We start from the raw sequence: 26,065 nt of genomic DNA, 5'->3' as shown, positions 1-26,065 counted from the left end.
GTGCTTTTAGAATGATTAAAGAACTACAAAAGGACTTTAGTAAAAGATAAAAGAATAAGAAACTGAAGAAAGAACAGGTAAATTTGAAAAGGAATCAAATAGAACTTCTGGAAATATAAACTGGAGCTATTTATATTAGGAAATCAATGGCTGGATTAAATTTCAGATTAATAGCTTGGAAGAGAGAATTGGGGAAAATAGAAGGTAGATCCAAATAAATTATCAACACAGAAGGTAAACAGATAGATAATATGAAAGAGAGGTTACAAAACTGGGATTAGAAAGAAGCCTAACTTTTATCTAATAGGAGCACAGGAGGAAAGGGTAGGGAGAATAAGGAAAAGAGAATGTTTGAAGAGAAAATGGATGAGAATATTCTAGAGTTGATGAAGAGCATAGATTCTCATACTTAGACATGCAAGAAGAACCTAATAGGAGTTGGGAGGGGCTGGAAACATCACTGTCAAATGGCAGAACACCATAGACAAAGAGAAGATCTTAAATGCGACTAGAGTGAAAATGACAAGAGTACCTTCAAAACACTCCAAGGTGCAGAAGCAAACCACTGGCATGTCACAGGTAGTGGCCAGTCATGCAGATGTACAGGGCAGGTGGGGGCACTGGTGTGGGCAAGAGGTCTTCAGCATACTGTGTGTTGTTCCTGTTGGGAAGGTGGTAGTATCAGGAAGGCTACAGAAGACAAACCTCCCAGAACAGAGGCAAACAGAAGAAGTCAAGATGCCAGAAGCATGAAATCACAGGCCAGCATCATGGGAGGCAAACTTCTGCAGAAGGGGGTGCGTATTCAGAGGGGCACTGTGGGCAGCACTCACAGTCCCCCTATTGAGAGGACCACGAAAGGTGATCATCAGGCCAGGCTGGAGCTACAAGACTGCCAAGGGACCGTATGTTCCGGTTGTGTGTCTGGGGCAGTGCACCACTGAATGTCCTCATACCCACATGGCTGACTGACAGGTGCATCCAGAAACAGCACAACTCCTTTCTACTGCAGTACCTCTCCATGCCCTCTATGGAGAAAGCTTGAATCACACTCAACTTTAAGAAGGAATGCTTAAAGGAATTTCTTCCATGATTGCAGAGCAAATATTGAAGGGAGAATGTGGATCTGAGAAGCAATAAATTAATAGCTGATATAATAAACTTTAGATAAAAGGAAGTTGAATACAGAAGGAAGGGGTATGCTACAAGTTAGGTGAGTCCAGAAAAACAACAGATATTACTGTGGACAAATCTAAATGGCAATAGCTGTTTATAAAACAGTAAGTGTAACAATGATTCACTTGGATAGTTCAAAACAAGTTATAGGTAAAATACTACAAAACTAACACATACAAAGGAGAGGCCTGATGAGTAAGTTTTCAAAATCTTTTTGGTGTTGTGGAAGGAGGGAAGAGATTAACTTTTCCTGCAGTCATATTTTCACTCCTTTCTTTTTTCTCATACTCCAAGTCTGATCTGTTAGCAAATCTGGCCAGCTATGTCTTAAAGCCATATTCAGAAGACATTCATTTTACCACCTCCACTCACACAGTCCTGGTCCAAGCCACAATCATTTTTTGCATATACATTTTAGTTACCTTCCATCAGTTTTCCCTGGCTCTGCCCTTTGCCTACTGAAGTTGGTCTCCCCATTTCCACCCTGCAAAATAATAATGATATCCTAGTGACCTGGTTACAATATATTCATATTTATCACTCCACCTCTCTCCAATGGATTTCCATCTCACTTAGCATAAAAGCCAAAGTCTGAAAAAGAGCTAAGAGTCCCCACATGATCTCTCCCCACCCTCAACTCAGTGTCTTGTGCTACTAAACTCATCATTTCCTATTTTCTCCCTTATTGTTTCACTGTAGCTTCACTCCCCCCTCATATTCATTGATCACAGTAAGCATGCTCCCACTGTAGGACCTTTGTACTTGCTAATTTTCTGACTTCAGATATCCCCATGGCTCATACTCTCCCAATGAGCCTTTCTTATCTATCCTACTTAAATTCCAGCCCCTTCTCTTTATCACACTTGCACTCCTTATCCATTTTCTTCTTTATTTTTCCATTGTACTTATCATTACCTGAAATTGTATATACCTCTTCATTCTTTCTTTCCTTCCCTTTTCTAAATTAGCAAGACATTAATCATCTTACTTCTCCCCCTGAGAAAGTAAGCTTTCTGATGAGAGGGGCTTTTATTTTTATAGTTGTTTTCACTGTATATCAAGGTTCTAAAGTAGTTCCTGGCATGTAGTAGTAGCACTAATACATATCTATTGAGTAAATGAATGTGTGAATGAATGAATGAAGCTGAAATAAAAATGGTGAGAAATACAGAAAAATTTTAAAACACAACTAACAATCTTGATCTAACTGACTTATATCAAACTGTACTTAACAATTACATACATTGATCATTTTCAAAAACCAGTCATGTATCTATCTACATCCAAAGTGCATTTCTTTGAAAACCAAAGTTTAAGTAGTGATGTACTAACTCCTTTCTATAACCACGGTGTAAGTAGAAAACAGTAACAGAAAGGAAATGAAAATTGCCAGATGTGGTTAGAAAGCAAAACAAACAAGTAAAAAAATTAAACTTCCTAATTACCTAGTGACTGAATAGTAGTTATTATGGAATTCAGAAAATATTTAAAACTGAAATATATGAACTTTCTACATATCAAAATTTTAAAATACTACTACAGGGAAATTTGTAGCATTAGGGGGGAAAAAACCCCATCAGGTAAAACACAATAGAAGGAAAGAAAGAATTAATTTAAAAATCAGAAATAAAGTAGAAAACAAAGAAATGAAGTAGGAAACAAAAATCAGAGCAGATCAGTGATCCCCAGATGAAGTCAATGTAGAGTAGTGACAGAGAAACCCATGAACCAACTGATAAAAAAAAAAGGGAGAATATACAAATCCACTGATCTGCAGGAGTGGGACAAAGGGTACAGATGGACAACAAAGATTTTTTTAAAAGAAAGCAAAATGGAATACTTTCATGCCAATACATTTTTAAAATTAGAGAAAATGGACAATTACTAAAACAATAGTCAAATAATTTTTCATTAGAAATTTGAATTTTCAAATTTAAAATTAAAATACTAAGTAAAATAAAGTAAAATTTAATAAAATAATTAAAATGTCACTGTATATTAGGTTTCTAAAGAAGGAAAACATTTAGTTAACTCCTTCCAATCATCTTTGACAAAATGGTAAAATGATACATTCTTCAGTTTCTTTGTAAAGACTTAGAATTCTAAAGTGTGTTAATCAAAATCCATTTAGTTACCATCGCATAAAGAATTTTTCTAGGTAAAGGAATTTCTTGGCTTATAAAACTAGAACTTCAGAAGTGTTTCTAGTTTCAGGAGGGCTGGATCCAGTTATTCAAATAATGCCATGAGTAAACTGTTTTGTTCTCCTTTCTATCAAGGCACTGCTTTCCTCAGTTTTGAATTCATTCTCATCAAACTACAGTACTGTGGTGGTTAACTGAGTCCCGAGAATTTCTAGACTTGCATCACCTCGTAGCTAGTGATCACAGAGAACAAAGAACTGCTCTTCCCTGTGAATTTCAGCAAAAGTCCTCAGGGTCAACACTAATTGACCTGCTGATGTCATGTGCCCACCCCTCAGCTGATCCCTTTGACCAAAGGAGGGAGTTGTCTGGCCTTGGGCTCCTCACCCAGCCATCAGCAGGGTGGAATTTTTCCTTTCTACATCATCTGAACCAAGAGTTGGAAGAAGGTATGACTTTCCTCAAGAAAGAGATGCTGTGAGAAGCCAAAAAATATGTATCAACTGTGTCCTACAGATGCCATGTTGGTAAAAATGACACAAAGGCTATCAGATAATTATTTTTATGTTTTATCGATACTAGCAATGTCTCTAATATAAAGTGGGAAAAGACAACTTCTCCCATATCTTCTCTTGTCCAACAGTAGCAATTAAACTGGGACATAATAATCTAACTTTTATTTACCTTTATATACATATAGTCCTGATTTGCTGCTATTCTCTCCCAACATTTCCAAGTTCTGGGAGCATGGTGTATCCTTAACATCACCAACTAGTAAGGGATAAGGTGGTACATACTCAGTGACCAGTTGAACTTAAAGTTAGCTGCACTCCTAGGGCTCCTTTTCTCTTTAGGATCTTACTGGCAGAGAAGAAAATGCTGAACCTGGGATCCCTCTGGACCTATATCTAGTCTTTAGAGAAAAAGGAGAGGACACAGGAATGAAAAGAATGGGAGGAACTCGAGGGAGAGCAAGAAAGAATTCTATTGTTTACATGGGTGACAAGCTGCTTTAATCTCAGTCATGTGAAATTAGGTAAAATTCAGTGGGGCAGTGACATCAAAATGTCGTATATAGAGATTATGTCAATTAAGTAATTGATAAACTGAAAGTTGCTATGTAAATGTGAGAAATTCAGCTATATTTTATCTGGAGTTATCTCTTTTTTTTATAGATATAAGCAAAATGTGTTTCACAGAACATTCTGTGACACAGACTGTGAGAAAATATTCCCACAATCATATAAACTTGTGAAAACCAACATTTCTGTACTTGTCTTATAATTTTCATTCACTTATTAAAGTTTAAAAATATAAAAACCACATTTTATTTAGCCCAGTATTGACCTACCTACTTACCTACCTCCTCTGCTTCCTTTTTTTCTGTGATCAAGCCTGCTTAACATCGTGTCTTTACGTATATTCTGGGAAAGACTAGTTTTCTCCCTTTAAGGAGGAACTAAATGCGGAAATTGGTAATTGACTTACAAGTAGGATTTTGTAGTTTTCCCATGCTACTGTTTCTCCTTTCTCTTTGTCCTTTCACTCTCCACCTCCCATTTCCACAGCCCACTGACCTCTCCTAATGATGTTAATCATAAAAATGTTGATTGCCTTCAGACAGTCTCATTCAAAGTTTACAATGAAACAATTGATATGTATCTTCACTTCATGAATGAAGGATGGAGGAGTCAGAAGCTTGCCTGAGGTCATGCGATTAAGGGCAATGTAATGATACTGCATTATTACTGAAAATAAAAAATAGTAGCTGCACTGTAAGGGTGTATAACAGAATGGTGGGCTTGCTGGAGACATGGGGTGAAACTTCTATCTCCTCATCCCTTAAGCCTCCAGTGAGTCATTGTCCTTTATGGAAGTCTGCTCAGTTATTACCCCAAACTGTTACTGGTGGAATGCAATGCATTTTTCTGATTCTTGTCTTCTTGAAGGAAAGAATTCAATCAAGAGACAGACTTAGGACACTTTTAAACAGCAGGAGTTTATTAAACAAAGCATAAGTACACTCCAAAGAAGGGTGGAGAGCCGGCTGTCTGGAAACAAGAAGCAGCCCCATTAGTAGGGTTAGGATTGATTTTTTAAAAGATAATGTAACTCCAGGAGGGAAAATCTTTCTCCCAGCCTGGGGCAAATTACCTTTAAAACCGAAATTAGTCAAAGGGAGAAATAAAGTGGGAGAAACCCGTTTATTGCTTACAAGCAGTCATCCACTGCACTTCACGGTGTCTCTCATACCCTGGCTGCAAAAAAGGGACCCCTCCAAACTTCTCCAGTCCAGTTATACGCTCACTACTCCCACGTAATCACCTACTGATACGGAGATAGACTATTTTTCTCCACCCTTGGAAACACCCATTGATATGGAGATGAACAAGGCCAGGTGAGAGATTCTGGAAATATTGCAATTTTACCCACAGATGGTAACTCCTTCCTCAGGTCTTATATCATTCAATTGACATATTGATTGACAATTTCCGGTTATATAACTTTCTCAGTGCACAGACACCCACCCACACTAAGCAAACCCATGGGGTGGGGCCAAAATTGCAATGTAAATTTATTATGATCCTGAGGTAACTCTGGGTCACCTTTTGGGTCTTAGAGCCCAGGTGCCAACCCAAGCTGGTGGTCTCAAAGCCCTATTGGGCTTTTTACATCTTGTTAGACCCTGATAAGGCAGGAGACTCTACCATAAACAGGAGGGTTTGGGGGTACGTTCTACCATCTGGTGAAAAGGGGTGGGTGGATGATAAGGGGTGTCTTGTCCAGGACTACCTGACATAACTTTGTTGCCCTAAATCATTGTTCTCAAGGAAACTTGCAGAGGAAGGAATATTTATATTATCACAACATAGTTGTAGTGCAAATTTTGTGTTCCATTAAACACTATGCATGTTTATCTGTATCAGCCAACAAAAGCATCTATAATAGCTAGGATGTAAGGTAACACCTGGTTTTGGAAAATTTGATGGGGCTAAAATTACAAGTTTGGCACAAGTCAGATGTAGATTACTGGAATGGGAGGATGGCCACAAATTTATCAATGGCTGGACCAAATGCCTTACTGAATTCAAGAAGTTCAATCATTATTGACTACTGACAGAAAGGGAAAGATGGGGGAAGAGAGGAAGGCAAAGCCAGTAGTAAGTATAAGCAGTAGGTTGGCTCAGCTCCCAAGCCCTCTTCCTACAACTTGACACTGACTCTATTAGGCTTTATCAAGTGAGTCGCTTACACTCTTGGAGTCTGTTTTTTCACCTATGAAATGGGAGCGATAGTACCTTTTTAACATACCTTGCAGGATTTTTTTAAGGCTAGACAGAAAGAGACAGGACTACAAAGCAATACAGATAGATGTCTTTATACATTTCATGACACTATCATCAACACATTTATATCCGATTTGGACTATGTGGTATGATAAATATAGCATATGTGGCATATATACAGGCCAAGTGAGGAATTATGCCTAAGGGAGCACTCTTTCTGCAGTTTGGCAGAAAGACTGCACAGAGCACACACATACACACAAATCTTAAAAATAGAAATTTAAAAGTAGTATAATTGAATTATTTAATGAATTACTTAAACGATCCCTTGAGTGTTGTATTGATTAACAACAATTTAATTATTTTAATTAATCAAATAAAAGCCAGAGTATTGTTAATAAAGAGTGATGTAATATTGGTGTGGACAGTTATTTGGGACCTAGTTCAACTACCGCTGTGTGGCCTTGGCCTCAGCTTTAGTCTTAGATGTTTTTTCTTTCCATCTGGGGTGTTCTTAACTTGGTGGATGTGCCACAGGATCACTCGTGTCACCTTAAAAGAAAGATGCGAACAGCGCCCGTCCAGGCCACGCCCCGGCCGGCACGCCGGCCTCCGCACGCTCCGCGGCGGCCCTCGGGCATCGGCGCAGCGCTCCTCCCGCGCTCGCGGACGCTCTCGCGGCCCGCGTCGCATCTGGGAGTCACGCGACCGCGGGCTATGGCCGCCGCGGGGGGCGCGCGGCTCCTGCGCACCGCCACCGCGGCCCTCGGCGGCGCGGCCCACCGGCGGCTGCTTCTCGCAGGAGCCGGGAGCCTCCCGGACGGCCGGGGGCGGGCGGAAGCGCCGAGCGGGGCCTGGGGGGCCGTGTGGGGGCGCACCGGGCGCTGAGCGCGTCGGCGGAGGCGCACCGCAGCTCAGAAGATAAAGTAACAGTCCACTTTGTAAACCGTGATGGTGTAACATTAACAGCCAAAGGAAAAGTTGGTGACTCTCTACTAGATGTTGTGGTTGAAAATAATCTAGATATTGATGGTTTTGATACTGGTTGGGCTGCCAAATCTGTTTGACAAAATCTATGGACAATATGACTGTCCGAGTGCCTGATGCCGTGGCTGATGCCAGACAGTCCATTGCTATGGGCAAGAACTCCTAAAGAAATATGAGTATTTTCACAAAATGTTAACCTTTTTTTACAATTATTATTATTAATGTAATTGAGAACATGGGTGAATTGGTTTATTATTATGACTAGTTTTACTACTTTAATTCACCTTGTCTAACTACTGAGTTTCATAGTCCTGAAAGTATGCAATCATTATTTTGGTTAGACTATAAAAAGCAAATAAAATGTTAGAACATAGTTAATATTATAAAACTTTATGTGTTTTACCCTATGTTTAGTGATTTTGGCAATTTTTTTTCATATGAATCTTATGCCTGCTACCTATAAAGTAAGTTAAAAAATGGTATTATTATTCCTATTAGATGTGGGTGAAAATAGAACAAAAAATTAGAAGATCTGTACTTGAATCTGCATCTTGTTACTACAAATTGTATGTTCACATTGAAACGAGAAATTACAAATATCTTCTTTACAGCAATAACATGTAAATGTGTATGGACAAAACTAATTGCTCAGTAAACTGCTTAATTTCAAAGACAGTTATTATCTTATAAATAAATATTTCAAAATTTTGTTTAAATTAAAAGTATAGTTCTTTATGGCCTGAGCTCCCTCACAGCATGGTGGCTGGGTTTTAATAGTGCCCCAAGAGAGAACTCGTACACCAGGCAAAAGCTGGGTCCTTTCTTTCAACGAGTCATGGATATCACAGTATCCCTTATGCCACTTTTTTTTATTGGTAGTGAGGCACCAAGTCTGGCCCATCATTTGAAGACTGGGTGTCAGAGAATTTGCATACATGTTTTAAAGCCACTACAACTGTTTTCAGGTTAACCTGGCATATTATTGCCTGTGAACTAACAGTGTGTTCTAAACTTTTTAAGAGGGGCTAGATTTTACTCTTGCATTATGTTTTGAAATATTCTTGTGTCTTCTTTGTTATGATGGTTCATTTGTTTTATTCTATGACTCCCAACAGTTTTCTTCCTGACAGTTGATTTAAATAAGAGGGAATAATGATAGGCTCCCTTTCAATGCTGTGTAATTTTAGTTTACATTTCTCTGTCTTTTTGCTATCAAGAAAGGCATTTTCCTTTTGTAAAGTACTCTGTATAATTGTTGAATATGTGCTGAAACTTAATACAGTATTTGGTTTTCACAGGTAAACCATCCTGTTACTACATAAGTAATTCAAAACTGCTGAATAGTTTAAGTGAAACATTCTAAAAATTTCCAAACCTTTTGCCTAACTTTCACTGTGAAAATATTGTCTAATTTTTGTCTTAAGGGACAATTTTCCTGTTTTCTTAAGTACCCATATAGTGTTCCACATGGTTTCTATAACAGTCATTCAGCATTTAGAAAAATTACGTTTCACTTGAAAAATTGTTTTCTAATGGAAAGTTAAGGTTCATTATATATTTACCCATCTTTTCTTTTTCTTCCATTTTACAACTCTTTTAATTGCTTTTCCCTACCTTAAACTACTTGAATTTTGTGGTAAATCACATTTTGGATCAGAGTTTGAGAGATGGTTTATTTATTAGATAACTTGTCACTCTATAATGAAAAAGAAAATAGAAAATAATGTATTACATGTGCATTTCTAAAAATAGCATATGAGACTTTAAGTGTAAACCAAAGATATTCAGACATTACATAGAAATTTTGTTTCTTGTTAGGGAATATTTAAGAATAGAAATATGACCTTGGTTAAGCAACAACAGGATTTCTTTAATGTGTCAACATATCACATGATGTTGAGTTATTTTTATCAGATTTTCTTCTGTTTATACGTTTTTAGAAACTGGAAAATTAGAAAACCAGCTGTCAGGAGGAAAGCGTGATTACTTGTAAACACAAATGTGGCTATGACAGAACAGAGACCGGGAGTTAAAAGATAATTTAAATTTACCAGAATCAACTTAGAGAAGCTGATGGAAAGATCTTTATAGTGAGAGGTATTACTTTTAAAAAAACTATTACTAACAAATCATCTTAATCAATGTCTTACTCTTCTTTTGACTCCCATTTGCTTTTCTTATATCTGGGTGTATTATCTGTTATTTAATTTTTAGACTTGATTTGATAATGTTATAAAATTAAGCAGAGCCAAAAAAAAAAAAAAAAAAGATGCGAACAAACTCACAGAAAGTTTTCTTTCCTGATAATTCTTTCTGGATGTTTAGTATTCTAAAGAACAGTTATTGATTTAGAAATTTTTGTTGTTAGTTTTTAGGTTTGTTTTGATTTTGATGTTTTTACTTGTGGTTAAAAAAATAAAAAAGCAGTGTCTAGACCTACAAAGGTCAGTTCCTAAAATTCTTTGTATGAGCCCCAGGTAAACTTTATTTATCGCAGTTTATCATACTGAAATTGCTTGGGCCTACACACACAAAAATTTTTTTGACAGTGGAGACTACATATCTCTTGACTAAGTTGTCAAGTTTGTAGACTGATTGGCCTAGGTGTATGATTTCAATGATTGCTTTTGGTGATTCTGTAATTTGTATCAGGACATAAGACCTGTGGTCTAGAAGACAATTTCTATTGCTGGGGGACTAGGGATGTATGTCGCTGGAAGTGCATAAAATTTTACAAACCAGTTTGGTTGTTAGTGGGAGGTGGATTGTGGAATTCCTTGGTTTTTATCTTCTTGAAGGAAAGAGTTCAGTTAAGAGACACATTATAAAGTTTAAGCTGCAGGAGGTTTTTATTTAGCACACCTTAATGGCAGGAGTTGCAACCCATGTCAGGGCACCAAATATGTTGCATGTTGAGTTTGTTCTCCCAGTTCTTATCCCTGCCACAGCAAAGAATTGAAAGGCAGAGACACAATAGTGATGTAGAGGGAAAGTTTTATTTGAATACACTCTAGAGGAGGAGTGGGCCTGAGTCAATGCAGACAAAGGCACCAAGCTTTTAGGGGAGGTTCTATTTATCATGTCCTAGCCAGGAGGTGCCCCTTTGATTGACAGGGTGAGGTCATTTGATTGACAGTTCCAGTTATACACCCATTCCTCTCAATGCGCATGTCTTGTCCCAAAATGCACACAGAAAAGCCCTTGGTATGTAGAGTGGTAGGGGAGTGGGGAGAGGCAGTGAGCAAAAAAACTGTAATTTTACTTTAATGAGATATGATGAAGTGTGGTTTAGACAGTTCTTAGTTTTGTTTCATTGCTCCTATGTTGTGATCTGGTTGGGACCAGTTAACATGGTCCCAATAGGCAAGGAAGTAATCTCCCTGCAAAGCCTTTGTTTCCTTCAGTGGCTGGCAGGTTTTTCCTTGAACCTTATCTTCCCCTTCCCCAGCTGCTCATGTCTTTCTATCTAACAGTTAGTTTACTCCAAGAGATTGACAGCCATTTGTTTTTTTTCTTGCTAAATTGAAGTCAGGTCCATTCTGAGGAAGTCACATATGTATGGCCTTCACTTTAGAGCCTTCTGAGCAGCAAAAATTGCTTAAATCCCATATCCTCCATCTCCTGACCTTGGGGACTTGGGCAAGCCCTTCACCTCGCTGAGCTCAGTTACCGCTGGTTTTAAGGAAATAGTACTGCCTACCTAGCAGGATGTTGCAATGATGAAATGATCCTAGTACAGTGCTTGGCACACTATTGTTATCAACTAACATTCCCCAGAAGGACATATTTAAAATCCTTGCTTGCATTTGAAACATGATTCACAGTTTATAAGGTATTATATTTTGTATGTGAAGATCTAAAGGCAAGTATTAAAATGTCTGTCATAAAGATGAGAAAACTGAGGCTGAGAGATGTAAGATGGATTTCTCAAAGGTCACACTGCAAGTCATGACAAAACAAGAAACCTGTCATAGCTCAACATTATCCCTTGTTGCTTTTAACAAAGATTCTTTTTTTGACCAAACTATTCAGGCACTCCTGCAGTCTTTTCTCAATTTTAGCAAGAGTCTTCCTATGTAGGTTTAACCAGAACCCCCCATCCTCAACATCTGATCACCCATGATATCTAATTGGGTTTCCTATTCTCCAGCCCCACTCCTCAACCTCCAAGCAATATCTGATCATCCTGGACTTTCTTCAGCCAGAATCGTATTAGGTTGGTTTAGCAAGGATCTCCTCTTACCCCTGATGTTTCCTTCTAGTAAGTTTCTATCTACTGACCCCCACCCTGCCCAGGCTGTGTTTAGAGTTGAGCCCAATCTTTTTCCCCCTGCAGTAACTACCTAGAGTGGTCCCTACACCTATCTCCACAGTCCTCCTTTGAATGAAGTCTGCTTTCCATCTTGAACAATTGTCATGAATGATTTTTCTTTAACACCTAGTATAGGGCTTGGCTTTTAGTAGATCTTAATAATATTTTTGTTGAATAAATTGAATACAGCACTTAAAGCAAAAATTCTCTGAACTCCAAGTTCACTGTGCTCTGTAGGTGCTAAAGCTGCATATCTAAATCAGGGTTCTGTTTCCTCCTAGTGACAGCAGAATTATGGATATGCAGATAAAATAAAGCTTGCCTAATGTTAGGTGCGAACTGAATCATACTTGCATTTTCCAGAATGGTAGAGGGATCCCCTTTCCAAATGAGACTCCTGAGTGTGCAGCCTTCAGGTCACTGCCTTCAGATGGCTGAAGCATCCTCAGGTATCTGGCAGGAGCAATTCACCAGGAACGAACCACGCGTTGGGCCACCTGAAGGAGGCAAACTCGAAATCTAAAGTCCACATAAGCCACAGAACGTGCTGCGCCAGGAAACATGCCTATGTCTGAAAGAATAACACATCCCTTTGATTCACCCAATCTGCCCAGTGTGCAAGTACTTCCTTTCCTCCAGTGGGAAAAGTAGCAGCAGTGCTTCAACAAGAAGGCTGAGAAATTTTACTCATCTTCACATTTGAATACTAAGGACAAATTACTTGGGAAGAGATGCTTCTTTGGCACTTGCTTATTGCAAAGAAAAGGTAATGGTGAGTTAGAGATCACCCTCATGTTTCTGAGGGCACAGCCTGCTATAGTAGAAAGAATGCTGGATGGAGACTGCAGTCTGGTTCCTTGTTCCAAACTCCCCCATTAAGTAGCAGTGTAGCTTTAACCAAGTTACTCAGCCTTTCTGGGCTGCATTCTCTCCTATAAATGAGTTGGTTAAACAAACAACATCAAAGATTCCTGGAAGTTTTAAAATTTGGAAACTGTGTTTTCATGAAAAAAGTTTTTGACCCACTATATAGAAAAAAAAATCTCCCTCATTTAAAAAAGGAACTGGGTGACAATCAGCATTGAAAGAGAAATTAATGCATTAGCATTTTAAAAATCTCAATGGTCGTATTTCCAAAACAATGACTCCTATTGATGGTCTGAGTGGGCCATTGTGTCTTCTGCCAGTTAAACAGACACCACTTTATTCTTAGCAGCTGTGATCTCTAATTGGAAAGGGGACTGGTCCAAAAATGATAGAAGAGAAATCACATCACAGTGCTGAAAATCAGCATGGAGCCTTGTGGCTTCTACTGCCCTGTCACTGATTTTCCCTTGAGCTTCTTGTCAAGGAATTTGCCCTTTGGAGACTGAAGCCCCACAATGGCTCAGCTTTTGCTTTTGGGGTATTTGCCTGAAAAGTTTCCATTTGCTCTTTTCATTGCTAAAAAGAGTAAAGAAGGGGCTTCTTGATAGACCCAATTCTTCACCAATGCAGTCTCCCTTTATTTAAAAAGGTTCTCATATTTCCCATTTCCAAGTAATTTTTAAATAGACCATAGCAGAAGAGAATAGATAGATTCTTGAATCAAGTAATCAAGTTCTGGAATAGATGATTCTCTAGATTTTTGGAAAAAGTGGCCACCAGTATTATTGCTGGGGAAGCTCTTGAAGTAAATGCCCAAGGCCCTTGTCTTCACCCACCTCAGGGCTTTGCTGGACTGTATCTTCAGTGAGCCGCTCCCTGTTCAGTTATGCACACTGCCTCCCTCCCCATTCTCCCTTCTCCAACCCCTGATTTATCTTTCATCACAGCATGTATTTCTCCACAGCACCTCATAAAGGATAGGATCTTTCTGGATTTGGTCTGGATCTCAAGTACCTAGAAGGGTGCTTAATACACAGTATGCACCCTGTATTTGTTGAATGACTGAATAGCATACTGTTGAATGTCATACAAGGAAGCAGTCCTATAAGTATTTCATAAATGGATTAATGAATCATTTAAAAAGAGGGTCCTTTAAATTCCTGCTGGCCCTTTGATTTTTATTCTGGCAGAGCACAGAACTCAATTATCCCACCATTTGATGGAGCCTTTCTGAAAGTCACCTCATTCTACAGTGTTTCCTCTCTTCCAGGGGTGGTTTCACCCTCCCCAGGAGAGGAAGGCCGATGAACACCAAAGGCATGCTAATGGGCGCTGTGCTGTGTGATGTCCCTCAGACTCTCATCAACACTCAGTCTCAGTTTCTCCTGGAGGCTGTTTTTACTCTTTCTTCCCCAGAGATCCATTCTCCCACATTCAAACAGTTAATTGTGTTAAAGTGCGAAGACCCAGAACCAAAGCATGTTCGATTTGGGAAGAACCATCGAGTCTAGAGACACCGTGCCTTCCTACACCTTATCACTTGGAGAACTCTTATAGATACTGATACTCAGGTCTCACCCCAGACTATTAAAACAGGAGCTCTGGTGCCAGACCCACATCAAGATAATTTTAAAGCTCTCCTGATGATTCTATTACCAAAAACTTCTTGGCTTAAAACAATAGCAATTTATTCTTTCATTGTTCTGGAGGCCAGAAGTCTGAAATCAGTATCACTGAGGCAGAAGGCAAGGTGTTGGCAGAGTTGTGATCCCTCTGGAGGCTCTAGGGTTTTCCAGTATCTGGTAGCTTTGGGCATTCCTTCCATTCGCTGGTGAATGATGCCCTTCCTCTTTCTTCAAGGCCAGCAGTGTGGCATCTTCAGAGCTCTCTCTGCTCTGTCTTCCCATCACCTTCTGTCCCTGTAACTGAAATCCTCCTCTACCTCTTATAGAGATTCTTGCATTTAGGGCCTACCCAGATCATCCAAGATAATCTCTTCATCTCAAGATGTTTAGTTCAATCACATTTGCAGTGATCCTTTTTTCTTACAAGGTAACATTTACAGGTTCAGGAGATTAGAACCTGGTATCTTTGTAAACCGTTATTCAGCTAATCACAGGTGTTCAGGGACCAGCCCCAGATCACACAGTTGATACTAGCAAAGCAAGATGGTACTCAGTAGATTCCCTGCTGCCCAATAGAAGCCTCTTTGACTACATCTATATTACATGACCTTCATAGAATGAATTTGACCCGTGATTTTGCCTTATAATGGGGCAGAGAAGTCTCCACTATGAAATATGTATTGACCAGATTTTTGAATGATGGTGTTACTGGTTGAGTTTGTTCTCCTCAGTCCTTGGCCCCAGTGAAACCAAAAATTGAAAGGCAGAGACACAATAGCAAAGCACAGGGACAGTTTTACTTGAATGCACTCCAAGGGAGGAGTGGGCCAGGGTCACGGTAAACAAAGGCCTCGATCTGTTGGGCAGGAGGATTGTATATTGCACTCCGGTTAGGAGGCGCCTCTTCCCCTGACAAGGTGGGGTTATTTGATTTACAGGCCTTTCTGTACAGCCATCCCTCTCCGTGAGCATGTCCTTTCCCCACGCTGAGGTGTGATCTGGGCAGTTCTTAGTTCCATTCGATTGTGCTGCCATTGGGGTCTGGTTGGGGAGGGAGTTATTTCCCTGCAAAGCCTTTGCTCTTCTCACATGGGACCCCCTACCTGGGCAGAGGTTCAGTGGCTTTTTCTTTGACCCTTATCCAGGTGGCTTCTTCTTGAGGCTTATCTTCTCCTTTCCTGGCTACTCATGTCTATCTTTCTACCTAATATTCCTAATAAGAAGGTTTTTAAGACTTGATATAGATCTATCATCTATCTATCTATTTATTTATCTATCTATCTATCTATCTATCTATCTATCTATCTATCTATCATCTATCTATATCTATCTATATCTATATCTATCTATCTATCTATCTATCTATCTATCTATCTATCTATCTATCTATCATCTGCCTATCTAATATGTCTATCTATCTATCGCCCAGTCCACCCTCTTTCTGAGGCCTGAAGCCCTTTCCATTTATTGCCAGGTATCTAATTATATGCTATCCATTAACTTGAGGAAGGTCAACAGAGGAGAGAGCAGTCAAACTCTTGACTCTTTAGCTTTGAAAAGTTCAGAAAGAACTGAAAGATTATTTGACCCAGTATAACTTCTCCTACCATACTGAAACTCGCCCTGCTGTAGGTGATGTTTCCATGGTATGAAGGGAAGAGTACAGAGAACTGCATGGATAAGATAGAATTGCAGTGCCAGCCCTGAGTAAGGAACGTCTGGAGCTGGGGCGAGCATGGGGTCCAGTCATTGTTCCCAGACATGTCCCCCCATCCACAGCCTCCTCATTCCATTCTGGTCATCAGCAGGATTGCCCACTTGTGCCTCACATTTACTTACTCTTTCCTTGACCCATCTTTTTGGGCAGAATACTTTCCATGGTCAGGATACTGAGGAACAGAGGGGAGAGTACTGAACACCTAGATGGCAGGAGGTGGCAGTACGGCCAGAACAACCTGCTCGGGTGCTCAGTGGGACAATAGTGGAATATACCTACTATTACATGAAGAACTAGCATTTGTACAGTGGTTTTTTTTGTATCATTAATCTACAATTACATGAGGAACATTACGATTACTAGACTCCCCCCTTCACCAAGTGCCCCCCACAAACCCCATTACAGTCACTTTGTACAGTGTTTTATGATTTATAAAATGCTTTTATATGGATTTTGATGAGTCCAATTGTATTACTGAGATTATATTAAGCCTGAGATGTTACTTACAGCTAGTATATGGCCATTGTGGAACTTTAGCCAGGTCCTACCTGACTTCCAACCCTCAGCATTTTCCACTATCTCTTTGGTTTGCCCCTGGTAAATTCCAGAGATTCCATCAGCCTGATGCCCAAGAATACTCCCATTACTCTGAGGAACCAAGGCTTGCCTCAAACTATCTGGTTTGCCTCCAGGAAGACCCAGAACCCAGTGTCAATCTTTGTGAAAAGTTTATCTTACTATTCAGACCAAATGACATAACAAAGGATCAAGTTGGAATTTTTATGGGCACAGAAAACAGGAAAGATCAGGTGGCTTTTAAACATTTAGTTTGGGTGGGAATTAGAGCAACAGCAATAAAGGCAGCTTTAGAAAAATAAATAATGTATGGTGAAGAGGCAAGATAATCTAATCTTAGAGTAAAATCATAAAATCACTGGCCTAGAATTCAGGATACTTGGAAACCAGTGATGGAAACAATTGTGTAATTTAGGAATGTCACAATTTCCTTCTTTATCTCCTCTTTCTCTCCTTTCCTTCTTTATCTCTTCTTACCTCATATCTGTTGAATGGAAATGATACATGATCTACCTGGAAAAATACATAAAAATTTTAGAAAATGAATAAAGTACTAGGTGAATGCAATATAACAACATATTTGAAAATGGTTGACTCTGGAACATGCATGTTGTGAGTTGAACTATGTCTTTCCAAAATTCATGTGTTTAAGTCCTAACACCCGGAACTTCAGAATATGACTTATTTGGAAAAAGAGTCTTTGTAGTGTAATTAGTTAAGTTGTAATGGAGTAGAATAGGCCCTAATTCCAATATGACTGGCATCCTTATAAAAAGAAATGTGGACCCAGACACACACACAGAGAACATCATGTGAAGATTGCAGTCATGTTTCCTTGAGCCAGTGAACTACCAAGAGCTAGGAGAGAGGCCTACGACAGACCCTTCCCTCGGCCTTCAGAGGGAGTGTTGTCCTACTGACAACTCGATCTTGGATTTCCAGCCTCAAGAGCTGTGAGGCAGTAACTTTCTGTTGTTTAAACCACTCCATTTGTGGTACTTTGTTCAGGCAGCCCTAGCTAACAAATACAGTGTCCCTGAAGTGGTGCTCCTATACAGAGGAATGCCTGGATGTGCCACTTTTGTAGTCATCTTTTGCCACACATCCAACAATTCTGTTAGGGAACCTAACACACCCTAGTGAAGATCAAGAAGATGGGTTCTTCTTTCCATTTTTAAAGATGAAACTGAATCCCAGGGAGCTGATACAGTCAGCCAAGGTCCTTAAAGGACTGTAGTTAAATGTATCAAATTACTGTGTCCCAAAGAATGGGTGACTGCAAAGTCCCTCCTGATGTTGTTGGAGGTGGTGTACATGGATGTGGCTTTGTTTATTCATTTAAGCCATTATCATGTATTGAATATTTATTACACAAAGTCCTGGTCTCTTCCCTCAGAACAATGAACATTTCCATGGAAACAAAGTTGTGGTTGGAAGCTGTCAATTGTCATTTATCTCCACATTTGGGAGATAAGCAAAGGGGACAGTTATAAACCAATTTCTGTGCCCTACTCACGTCCCCCTTCCTCTTCTCTCCACTTCCTTTTTCAACTCAGGACCTTCTTTGCCCACAAGTTTTACTCTAGATATGGAAAAGGTAAGCCCTTCACCTAAACTCCATTTTAGAAGATCTCATATAGTGAAAAAACAGTTCAGGCCCCAGCAAAACATTTCTCCACATCTCTGTCCTGGTTAGGACAATACAATAGAGACAGACACTATATCAGGAGTGGGGGAATAATTTGAGTGGCAGAACTAAGTAAGAAAACAAATTAAATAACAATCCTTCTCAGCATGAAGTTGATAGATTTTGCATAATGAAATAGGATTTTCAAGTACAGACAAGGCGGCATTAGCAGTCTTGGCAACTGAAAAGTATTTTGCAATATGAAACATTCATTTTACTTTAAATTTGTTTATATTTAGGAAAAGATTTGTGTTGGCCATTATGGTAGTCACCAGTCTCATGTGGCTATTTAAATGTAAATGAACTGAAATTAAACAAAATTAAAAATCTATGTCATTAGTCACACCACACTTCAAGGGCTCAGTAGCCACATGTGGAGCTTGGCTACCATACTGGACAGTTCAGAGATAGAACGTTTTGGTCATTACATTCACCAAGTCTATTGGACAGCTTTGCTCAAGATGTAAAGAACATGGGGCATGATGCCACCTCTACTTTAGCAATTAGATTCGTTACTGAAGGTAGGATTGCTAATAGGTTTACTTTTACAAAAATATTTAATACAATTGAACAAATTCTCAAAAAAATTTCAACTTGCTTAAGTAATTAAAAGATCACTGATGAAAGTCCTAGGATAATGGCACAAACTTGGTGGGTAAGGAAAAAAGGTGCAAAATAGAATGTTGGCCAAAATATAGCAACATTTTGTATGCTGTGTAAGTATGTAATTTGAATTTTTTATTAAAAGGATGTTCTTAACAATGTTTATAGCAATGACATTGGGAACAATGCTGAGATGATATATAATGTTTTCTGGACTTGTCAAAGGAGGGACAGTGTGATAAAACATCATGATTGATGTCATAACTATTTTTAGATATAAACACTGAAAATAATGACTAAATGCTCTTAAAGCAACTAAATTAAATTTAGATAACATGATATTTTCTAGAAGACATAAATGAAACAGATCTTACACATGCAGTTATGCCTTATGTGATGAAATTACGGTTTTTTATGACATTTTTATGATAACTTACTATATGTGACCACATTAAAATGTTTTAACATAACATGTCAAATTATGGTTAATTTCTGAATCTAAGAATTGCTTAAAGAATTCATTGACAATTCCAGTTGCTATTGCCTCAGAAGAGGAAAATTTCTCTAAGTTGAAATTAATTTAAAAAACTAAGAACCACAATGACTCAACAAAGTTTGTAAAATTTGGCTTCTCTGTCAGTAGAACCCAAGTCATGTGAAAAATCTTAACAATGTAACTAGTGATGCACTGAAATAGAGGCAAGAATATACTTTTATGGGGAAAAAAATGTATGAATTACATGTTTTTGCTTTAGAACCCATTCTAACATTGGCAGCTTAACAGCAGAATGCCCCAACTTGATTTAAATTCAGTTATTTTTTATATTATATTGACTTTCAGGCACTTAAAATAAACAATATTAGACCTATTTTTCAATTTTGTTCTTATGATGGTATATGGTTAAAGGAAGGAGAATAGAACCTATTTTAATGGTTAGTTTGATTTATACTTTTTTAAATACATTGATAAATGGTGTGTGGGCCTCCATTTGTCTCCTGGCCTCTGGTCTAGGAATAATAGGAATAGACCTGACCCTGTCAGTCCTTCTGGATGAAGTAAAAATACCTTTCACACGGGTTAGGTAGAGCCTGCTGTGCGGAGATCCTGAGACAAGTGCACTGATGCTAGTTCACCTTTATGGCTCACCTATAACAGCCACATAATCCAGATATTTGGGGGTTGAGAATATTTAGAGAAGAGAAGGCTGTGTTAAGTTTGCAGTGGGTTATACTTCAGCGGCTGTAGTGACCAGTCTCATGCCATCTCCACAAATACAGAACGAGAGGAAGCCCAAACTATTAGGCTGTGGTTTGGGAGATTTCACTAAGGCCCCAGGAAAAACGTGTTTGGCACTGGAGTATCCTTAAACCTTGGATGGGTGATTGAGGGAAAAGGTGGGAGCCTCCACCCCTTCCCCCATTGGGCTATGACTAGGGATTTCTCTGATTTGAATGTTACGGTTCCGGGGTAGTCCTGCCTGAAAGCAGAAGAATGAGGCATATATTGTCCCCCGGCTTTGAGGTGTAGTTGACAAATAACAATTGTAAATATTTAAGGTATACAATGATGTTGTGATATATGTATATATAATGAAATAATATAATCAAGCTAATTAATATATCCATCACCTCAACTAGTTACTATTTTCTCCTTCCCTCTCCTTCCTCCCTTCCCCCTCCCTCCCCTCTCCCTTCCTTCCTCCTTCCTTCCTTCCCTCCTTCCTTCCCTCCTTCCCTCCTTCCTTCCCTCCTTCCTTCCCTCCTTCCTTCCCTCCTTTCCCTCCTTCCTTCCCTCCTTCCTTCCCCTCCTTCCTTCCTTCCCTCCTTCCTTTCCTCCTTCCCTCCTTCCCTCCTTCCTTTCCTCCCTTCCCTCCTTCCCTCCTTCCTTTCCTCCCTTCCCTCCTTCCTTCCTTCCCTCCTTCCTTCGTTCCCTCCTTCCTTCCTCCCTTCCCTCCTTCCTCCCTTCCTTCCTTCCTCCCTTCCTTCCTCCCTTCCCTCCTTCCTCCCTCCCTCTTCCTTCCTTCCTTCCTTCCTTCCTTCCTTCCTTCCTCCCTTCCTTCCTCCCTTCCTTCCTTCCTCCCTTCCTTCCTCCCTTCCCTCCTTCCTTCCTTCCTCCCTTCCCTCCTTCCTTCCTTCCTCCCTCCCTCCCTTCCCTCCTTCCTTCCTTCCTTCCCTCCTTCCTCCCTTCCTTCCTTCCCTCCTTCCTTCCCTCCTTCGTTCTTTCTTTCCTTCCTTCCTTTCTTATATGAAAGGTTAGGATTCCATGGCCTTAAGCATTGAGCAATCACATCACTGCAGCTCAAAGGCAGGAAATGCATTTTACCACAGTTTCCAAGGAAGTAAGGAAAGTGTGTGTTATAAAGGTACAGCTCTTGCTGTTTCGTATTCTTACTGAATGCCAAAGGGAGCCCTTCTACATCTAGAGCACTGAGGGGCTTTTGGGCTCTGTGTTAGCTGTGACTCAGTCCATTGTGAATGACCTCCAAGAAAGATTCCTGGATTATCATGCTGGACATGTAACTATATTTTGTAATAGAAACAGCTTCCTCAGACATGTGTCCAAGTGAAAGTTGAGCTGTAGCTCGGAATGACTTTCTGTTCATCCCAGGCCTACCATGGGGAGACACATTCATGGAGCCGACTGCTCAAAAGGGCTCCTGGCTCAGGTTTCCCAAGAGCAGCTGCTCAACATTTAGGCATCTGAAACCTTTGGATAGAGTGTATGAGATGTCTGTCTGACTTACAAGGAAAGCTCTGCAGCTCTGAACTAAGGGAATGAAATGGCTCTGGAAGGGAAAGATGAGAGGGCTCAAGAAATGGCAGAGGCTGCTGGGTAAAAGGCAGGCATCTGTAGGCTGAGATGGCAGAGAGAGGAGCACACTTCTAAAAAGAAAAAGGAACCACTTCACATGAGTAAGACTTTAAAAAAATATGTCACAGGGAAATGCTTGAGGTGACAACTGGTTAAAATGAAGGTCTGAGGACCCTTAAGAATGTGAGCTGTGTGAGAGAGAGGCTACATGAAGATGGAATCTGCTGCAGGGTCAGGGCCTGAAAGAGTGCTTAGTGCGTAGGTGGTCAATTATTGTCAAATTAACCAATGAGTGAATGGCTCAACAAATCAGTGAATTGCATGAGTGGCCATGTGGCCTAGTGAGAAGAGCTTGAAGGTTAGAAAAACATATGGATTTGAGACTAATGGCTCTTTTTTTGAAACTAGTTAAAAACTTTATGCTTTCAGGCTTCAATTTTTTCATTTAAAAATATGCTCAATAATAACCACTTTGCTCAGTTGGGTGAGAATTAAAATGAAATATCCTATGTAAGATCCAGGTTTATATTTGTACTGAGGACTTAATTCTCTTTAACCCCCCTTTTTCCCTTTCCTGAAGGTGGGGAAGTATAGTTGTAATAGATGAGCCCATAGAATCTGCTTCTTGTTTTCAAAATTTTCTAATTTAGAAACAGGGCAAAGAGGTTCTTTCAGTGTCATTCTGGGGCATTGTCTCATAGGTCTACCCAATGGCTACTTAATACATTTCCCTGATGACCAACGATACTGAACATTCATGTACCTGCTGGCCATTTGTATGTCTTCTTTAGAAAATTGTCTATTCAGTCCCCTTGCCCATTTTTAATTGTAATTGTTCGGGTTCTTTTGCTATTAAGTGGTAAGAGTTCTTTACATGTTTTGGATATTAACCTCTTATCAGATACATGATTTGCAAGTATTTTCTCCCATTCAATAGTTTGCATATTCATTTTGTTGGTGGTTTCCTTTGCTGTGCAGAAGCTTTTAAGTTTAATGTAGTCACAATTGTTTTGATTTTGCTTTTAGTATCAAATCCAAAAAATTATTGCCAAGACCTATGTCAAGGAGCTTACCACCTATATTTTCTTCTAGGAAATTTTATAGTTTCAGGTCTTACATTCAAGTCTTTAATCCATTTTGCGTTAATTTTTTTGTATAGTGGAAGATGGTGTACCAATTTCATTCTTTTGCATGTGACTGTCCAGTTTTCCCAGCAACATTTATTGAAGAGACTATCCTTTCCCCATTGTATACTCTTGTAACGTTTGTCATAAATTAATTGACCAATGTGCATGGGTTTATTTCTGGGCTCTCTATTCTATTCCATTGATCTCTGCATCTGTTTTTGTACTAACACCATATTATTTTGATTACTATAGCTTTGTAATATAGCTTGAAATCAGGGACCATGATGCCTCCAGCTTTGTTTTTTTCCCTCAAGATTGCTTTGGCTATTTGAGTCTTTCATGGTTCCATATACATTTTAGAATTGCTCTAGTTCTATAAAAAATACCATTGGAAATTCTGACATAGATTGCATTAAATTTGTAAATTGCTTTGGGTAGCATGGATCTTTTAACAATATTAACTCATCCAATCCATGAGCATAGAAGATCTTTCCCTTTGTCTCTTCTTCAGTTTCTTTCACCAATGTTTTATAGTTTTCATTGAACAGGTCTTTCATCTCCTTAGTTACATTTATTCTAGGTATTTTATTCTTTTGGATGCAATTGTAAATGGGATGGTTTTCTTAATTTCTCTTTCTGATGGTTTGTTATTAGCGTATAGAAATGCAACAGATATCTGTATATTCATTTTGTATCCTGCAACTTCCCTGAATTAATTTATTAGTTCTAATGGTTTTTGGTGGAGTCTGAGCACTTTTCAAAGAACTGCTACTGGGCTGAGCCCTGGGTTGGGAAGGCTGCACATGGGCCCTTTAGGAGATGTCCCTGTTTGCCACAGACCCTTGGGTCTCATGGACAAGCGCTCCTTTGGTCTTCAAAGCTATTTTGCATGGCTTGTCTTTCAGGTGCTAGTCTTAAAAGTTGGGGTTCCTGGTGTAGGATGTAAACCCTCCTCTCCTCAGGGAGAACTTTCAAGTTTTGAGTTCCCTCCTGATTGTGGGTTACATCACTGGGGGTGGGGTTTACAGTGAGATTGTGTCTCAGCCTTACCTACCCATTTTGATGTGGTTTCCCTCTTGTTTTCCTTATGTGAAGGAATCATTCCACCAGTTTTTACCTTTTTTTTTTCCAGAGGAAATTGTTCCATACATAGCTATAGATCCAATGTGTTTGTAGGAGGAAGTAAGTTCAGGATCTTGCTACATCACCATCTTGAACTCGTAATCACAAGGTTCCTTCTTGTCTCCTGTCTTTTGCTGGTCAAGGCTCACCTTCTAGGGCTTTTACTCCCTAGTATTTCACATTTACAGAATGATTGGAAGTTATAGGCCTGGTTTGGCCATCTACAATAGCTCTGCATCATAAATTGTAACCAGTAATAATCCTCTGGGTATTTTGTGAGAAAATTATGGAAAGCATTTAAAAATTTTTTTTATCACTGTCATTATTAAGGAATGCTGGAAGTGGACTGTAGTAATGACAAGTAAAATAAACCTAAAAGAGGACTCACATGTGCTTCATACTCCCTTAGGAGGCTAAGAAAGATAAAAGCACAACAGATTAGCCTTAATTCCCTTTACCACAACAGATGACAGTGCCTTATTCAAAACAGTTGCTGAGAAAAGATACTTGATCAGGAAGAACACAACAGAGTCAGAGGGAAAGTAATAAACCAATTGCCAAACAGAAAAAATGACAGGATATTATGAACCTCTTTATGTATCATAAAGGAATGAGTTGACACTGGTGAACTGTTTACAAGGTGGACAATTGTGACAAGGTGGATTATTCACAATATGGCAACATCACTGAAGCATGTTACCAGTCAATGACTTTGCATCTTTTCGGTTTATTTCATTTAGGCCACTACAGCATTCAGAACACTTGACAATTAGGTTTAAATCCAATCTTCTGTTGACTCTTTCTCCTGGAAAAATGGCTTAAGCTGGGAAGTAGCAGCTGAACAAATACTTGAAGTTGATGAAGGAGTGGTGAGTAGATGAAGAACCTCAGCTAGCCTTTGACAAGCCTGGGCATCAGTTGATGTTCAGTATGTAACACAATGGTGTATTTGTGTAGCAGGGGTAGACACTTTGAACTTGTCCATCTGATTGGATTGTGAATATTTTCTTGTATTCCAAGTAAGTGTAATCTATACACGGAGACTTCAAACATGTGCCCGTCTAACTTTGTACTGCCCAGAACAATGAAAATTCACAAGAAAACCCAGGCTAAAGTAGATATTCAGATGTTATCACTGAGCAGTTCATAGCTTGTGCTGATTATTGGTTATTCTGTTTTGTGGTACAATTCTGTGTGAGCAATATTTTGAGGCATTTTACAATGTTGAAGTACCCTATGGAGAAGTCTCTACCTTCACATTCAAGGATAGGTACCTCCCCCAGATCATACTGCTTACATAAATATAATCACGGTTATAGAAATTATGGCTACATTTTGCAGAATAATCTTTGGCCCTTCATTTTTGATTTATTGTTAAGCAGATCATGATTACAGATAAGAGCTTTTTGAGACTTTATTTACCTGTTAATTACTTCATTGTTGTTTGTGTCAAGGCACACACTTGGAAGAGTACTAACAGGACTTCAAATGGGCAGGCATTATTTTTTTCACTCAGAAAACAATATTTGCTCATTATGAAAAGAATGCTCTTATGAAAAGGAAAAAAATCATCTATATTCTCATCACTCAATGATAATCAATGTTAGCATTTGAATGTATTTCCTTCCAGTGTCTTTTTTTAAATGAATCATTCATTTTTTAACATAGTTGTGATCATACTGAATATTCAGGTTTATGCAGGACCTTGAACTAGAACTTAATGATTCATTTTTAATAAATGATAGAAGAAGAAAAAAAGAGCAGGAATAATAAAACCAAAATAGAGAAAACTCACTGTAATCAGTGGTCTAAAATTCTGCTTCCACCAAACCTTTTCCTAAGAGGCTAAACAGTACCTTCTTTAGACTCTCTTCACTTTTCTCTTAATAAGGGAATTAATCACATGGTTATTGTGATTTGTTCTACACTGTCTCATGAGCTTCCTAACGAGTATAATGCATAGTAGTTGTACCACCATTTAACATTAGTTGATCCAGTTGGGTCTAAAATCAGGTGTCTGAAC

The 26,065-nt window shown here is 39.1% G+C and overlaps 1 long non-coding RNA gene and 1 pseudogene across 2 annotated transcripts in view; both read left to right on the top strand.

The window, feature by feature from the left end:
• LOC140848008 (uncharacterized) overlaps nucleotides 1-26,065 on the top strand; it is a 38,148-nt gene that overhangs the window by 4,287 nt on the left and 7,796 nt on the right. Inside the window, exons 1-2 of one of the 2 annotated variants that reach the window (XR_012128436.1) lie at nucleotides 21,460-21,894; nucleotides 24,783-24,911. This is a non-coding gene — a long non-coding RNA (uncharacterized lncRNA). Of the gene's footprint in view, nucleotides 1-21,459; nucleotides 21,895-24,782; nucleotides 24,912-26,065 lie in introns of those variants that run through there. The other variant, XR_012128435.1, reaches the window with a different exon arrangement.
• LOC140848007 (adrenodoxin, mitochondrial pseudogene) lies at nucleotides 7,132-9,499 on the top strand (annotated as a pseudogene).

This window comes from Manis javanica, chromosome 2, assembly GCF_040802235.1.
Source record: "Manis javanica isolate MJ-LG chromosome 2, MJ_LKY, whole genome shotgun sequence".
Taxonomy (NCBI): Eukaryota; Metazoa; Chordata; class Mammalia; order Pholidota; family Manidae; genus Manis; species Manis javanica.
The sequence above is the reverse complement of the archived record's forward strand: the minus strand, read 5'-3'. Positions and strand labels throughout refer to the sequence as shown.